Genomic DNA, 4,932 nt, shown 5'->3' on the forward strand with positions numbered 1-4,932 from the left:
TTGCTTTTTTTTTTTCCCCAAGTAACTGTCATGTATTTGCTTCCCTGGCAGCTCAGATGGTAAAGACTGCCTGCAATGTGAGAGAACCGGGTTTGATCCTTGGGTTGGGAAGACCCCCTGGAGAAGGGAATGGCAAACCACTCTAGTATTCTTGCCTGCCTGGAGAATCCCAAGGGCAAATGAGCCTGGTGAGCTACAGTTCATGGGGTCACAAAGGGTGGGACATGACTGAGCAGCTAACACTATCTATCACCATGTGTTTAGAGGAGAAGCTAATGTCATGAGGATGGTTCACTCAGTGTTTGTCTCTTCCCATGGGCTTGCTGAGCCCCAAAGGAAGGCGACACTTGGAGGCCACCTGGGCTGAGCTCGCATGTGTGGCTGTGCTCAAGCAGGGGGAGGGCTGAACCATTCCCACGTGCACGCTGACAGCACAAATCAGAGCGTTTCTGGTGCCGAAGACACGACCTGACATACTCCTGCCTCAGGGTCCGAGACTACTGCTAGGCAAGGACAGGACATTTCCGGTGTAGTGTTAGTTTAAAACTACAGCACGCTGGTTGCAAAGAAGCCTGGCTCCAGGAAGGGCACCAAACTGGGGCCTGTTTCTAAGTAAGCAGCTTGTGGGACAAAGACCTCAGTCCCTTGGGTTCTTTCTTGGTGATTCCTGTGTTGGCAGAAAGCTCACTTTGCTCAGCAGGCAAGAGAGCTCACTAGCTCTTGGCAGCAATGGGGACTTCATGAAAGATGGGGGCTGAGTGTGGGACCCGTGTGTTCCGCTCGCTCGCCAAGTCTGTTCCTGAGAACAAAGTGACCTCGTGGCTTTGCTTTGGCATGGCCCTGTCCTCAACCGTGGGTGGAGGGATGTGGCCACCACTAGCCTCCCTCCCAGCTCTGACCTCTGCGGGAACCCGGTACAAGACCAACCCGTCAGTCAAAACATCATTGTGCCACTTCCACACACATTGTGAAATAGATATTTCAGGATACCCCTATCTCGAGATCTTAATTAAATCACATCTGTGTGTGTGAGATCAGTTGCTCAGTCATGTCCGACTCTTTGCAACCCCATGGACTGTAGCCCTCCAGGCTCCTCTGTCCACAGAATTTTTTAGGCAAGAATTATGGAGTATTCTTGGCAATCTCAGGATACACAGGTTTGACTCCTGGGTCTGGAAGATCCCCTGAAAAATAAAATGGCAACCCACTTCAGTATTCTTGCCTGGGAAATCCCATGGACAGAGGAGCCTTGTGGGCTACAGTCCACGGGCTTGCAAAGAGTTGGACATGACTGAGCACGCGCACACACACACACACACACAGTTTGGTGAATAAAGTAGTTGCTCAGTCGAGTCTGCCTCTTTGCAGCCCCATGGACTATAACAGTCCATGGAATTCTCCAGGCCAGAATACTGGAGTGGGTAGCCTTTCCCTTCTCCAGGGGACCTTCCCAACCCAGGGATCAAGCCCAGGCCTCCCACACTGGGGGCGGATTCTTTACCAGTTGAGCCATAAGAGAAGCCTGAATAAAGCAGAGGAGAAAGGAAAGAAAATCAAGCCATCTCTCTAGGCTCCCCAAAGCACTAGGTGGCAGAATTTGCTCAGCACAGCTCTGCGGGCCACCAGCTGGGACTGGCTTGGTGTTGTTGCCCGGGCCCCGTAACTAGGTCACAGTTAAATTGGGAAACGTGTGTTGTCCTGTGGACAGAAGCTCAGGGGCTGTTGCTGCTTCTTCAAAGGCAGGGCTGTGCATGGCCGGCAGCTGCTGCAGGCGGCCTGCTGTCCCCTTTCCTTCCTATTTTCTCTGCTCTGCTGTGCCATGAGGGTTCTCGTTCTCTCTCCTTCTCTCTCCTTCATCTCCTGCTGGGCCAGGACCTGCTGGGACGTCACCCAGTTCAACACTGGTGGCTCAGATGGTGTGGTTCCTGCCTCCCATTCCAATCTACACACACTCTGCTTTAAAACAGCTTTTGTGGTAGCAGAATCCACATTTTCAAGAAAGTGCATAGCTTTGTTAAAAGAAGCATCACGTTAAAAAATAAAACAAGAATGAAATAATGCCACTTGCAGCAATATAGACGGATCTAGAGACTGTCATACTGAGTGAAGTAAGTCAGACAGAGAAGGAGAAACACTGTATGACATCCCTCATATAGGGAATCTAAAAGAAATGATGCAAACGAACTTACAAAACAGAAACGGACTCACAGACTTAGAGAAGGAGCCAAATGAGCCCTGGGCCAGCTGTGCTGGGTTGAAATCGTGTCCCCTGAAAATACATGTCCACCCAGAGCCTCAGAATGGATTCTACTCTGACACGAGGTCTTTGCAGATGTAAACAGTTAAGATTAAGTCATGCTGGATGTGTTGTTGTTCAGTCGCTAAGTCGTGTCCAACTCTTTGTGAAACAACCAACAGCAACATGCCAGGCTTCCCTGTCCTTCGCTGTCTCCGAGAGTTAGCTCAAACTCATGTTCATTGTGTCTGTTATGGTATCTAACCATCTCATTCTCTGTTGCCCCTGTCTCCTCCTGCCTTCAATCTTTCCCAGCATCAGGGTCTTTTCCAATGAGTTGGCTCTTCGCATCAGGTGGCCAAAGTATTGGAGCTTCAGCTTCTGCATCAGTCCTTCCTATGAATGTTCAGGGTTAGGTTAGTCTCTTGTAACCAGGAAGGGTTAATTTTGAATTTATGATGGATCAGCTTCTGTATATATATATATATATATATATATATATATATATATATATAAAGAAAGCTGAGCACCGAAGAACTGATGCTTTTGAACTGTGGTGTTGGAGAAGACTCTTGAGAGTCCCTTGGACTGCAAGGAGATCCAACCAGTCCATTCTAAAGGAGATTAGTCCTGGGTGTTCATTGGAAGGACTGATGTTGAAGCTGAAGCTCCAGTCCTTGGGCCACCTAATGCAAAGAGCTGACTCATTTGAAAAGACCCTGATTCCGGGAAAGATTAAAGGCAGGAGGAGAAGGGGGCGACAGAGGATGGAATGGTTGGATGGCATCACCGACTCAATGGAGATGAGTTTGAGTAGACTCCGGGAGTTGGTGATGGACAGGGAGGCCTGGGGTGTTGTGGTCCATGGGGTAGCAAGAGTTGGACACAACTGAGAGACTGAACTGAACTGAGCTTCTGTGACTTTAACTCTTTTTTGTTATTATAAACATACATAATGGCCTGCCTCAGGGAGATAACCTGAGCCCACCCGAGAAGGAAGTGAAACTAACACATCCCTTGCCTGAGGCCTGCCATTCTCTAGGAGACATGTAGAAGAATTGAATAGACTTTTTACTTTGTTTCCTCACCTCCCCCCATCTCTAATCCATAAAAGAACCTGGCAACGAGGCCCCTTAAAGAGGGTTATTTTGAGGCGCTAGCCTGCCATCTTCTCCGTAGTCGGCTCCGGAATAAAGTCCCTTCCTGATCCCAGCACATTTGTCTTGGATTCATTTGACTTATCTTGCAGCGAGCAGACTGAGCTGTTACTCGGTAACAGTCCTAGTCCAGTGACTGGTGTCCTTATAAGAAGAGAAGACACAGAGACAGAGGGGAGACGTCCACGTGATGATGCAGCAGAGATTGCAGTGATCTCTCCACAAGGATCTCCCAGGATCTCCCAGGATCGCTGGAGTCCAGGAGGAGGGAGGGAGGATGGACAGAGCCCCCTTCAGAGCCTGCACAGGGAGCCGCCCTGAGAGGCTTCCAGACTGTGAGCGAGTAAACCGAGGCTGTGTGAGGCCACCCAAGTGCGGAGCTGTGCTGTGGCAGCCCCGGCCTCCCCCCTTAGTCTATATCGGGTCCCGGGAAACACCCACACATTGTTTGCCCTGTCAACCCTGCAGGGCGGAATGACCCCCAGGGCAGCCCTCCCCTGACCCTGCCCCAAAGCCTTGGGTCAGCTCTTTTGCTCTCTTCACCTCCTGGGGGCAATAGGACCCAGTCCAAAGTCTGGTTCCTTCTCTTCACTTCGGGCCTCAGCTTGACTCTCTCCCTGGGCTCTGGGCTGAGAATTAGCATCCTCTCTCCCCTGATCCAAGGGTGGGTGCCCATAGCAAGGCCACCCTTCTCTCCAAAGAGACCTCTCCCCAGTCTCCTCCACAAGGCCTCTCTCTGATGCTTAAAAAACCCCTCCTTGCTAAAAGGCCCAGGTGTTGGGCCACAGGTTCCTTCAATCCCTTTGAAGTTGTGCATCTGGGGGCAGTTTGGGGGTTTTTCGTGGTCATTTGGTCCCCCAGTTCCCTTCTAACATCCTATTACAGGTGTGTGTATATCTATACACACACATATACGTATGTATGTATATAAATATTTTTATGTTGTTCAGGGGGGACTGTATAAAGTTTGTATTTGTTGTTGTTGTTTAGTTGTTCAGTCGTGTTCAACTCTGCAACCTGATGGACTGTAGCCCACTCTGTCCATGGGATTTCCCAGACAAGAATACTGGTATGGATTGCCATTTCCTTCTCTAGGGGACCTTCCAGACCCAGGGATCAAACCTGCATCTTCTGCATTAGCAGATGGATTCTTTACCCCTGAGCCACAGGGGAAGGGGTATAAAGTTTATATACTGCTTTTCTAATTGAAATAGGTTGAATTATGCTCCCATCCACCCCGCAAAAGACATGTCCTCCCAGAACCCATGAATATAATCTTATTTGGAAAAAATATATTTGCTGGCATTATTCATTTAAGTTTCTCAAAATGAGATTGCCATAAATTGAGGATGGGCCCTAAACCTGGTGTATTACAAGGAGATCAAACCAGTCCATCCTAAAGGAAATCAACCCTGAATATTCATTGGAAGGACTGATGCTGAAGCTGAAGCTCCAATACTTTGCCCATCTGATGGGAAGAGCTGACTTACTGGAGAAGGGACCCTGATGCAGGGAAAGATTGAGGGAAGGAGGGGAAGG

This window comes from Bos indicus, chromosome 3, assembly GCF_029378745.1.
Source record: "Bos indicus isolate NIAB-ARS_2022 breed Sahiwal x Tharparkar chromosome 3, NIAB-ARS_B.indTharparkar_mat_pri_1.0, whole genome shotgun sequence".
NCBI classification, from domain to species: Eukaryota; Metazoa; Chordata; class Mammalia; order Artiodactyla; family Bovidae; genus Bos; species Bos indicus.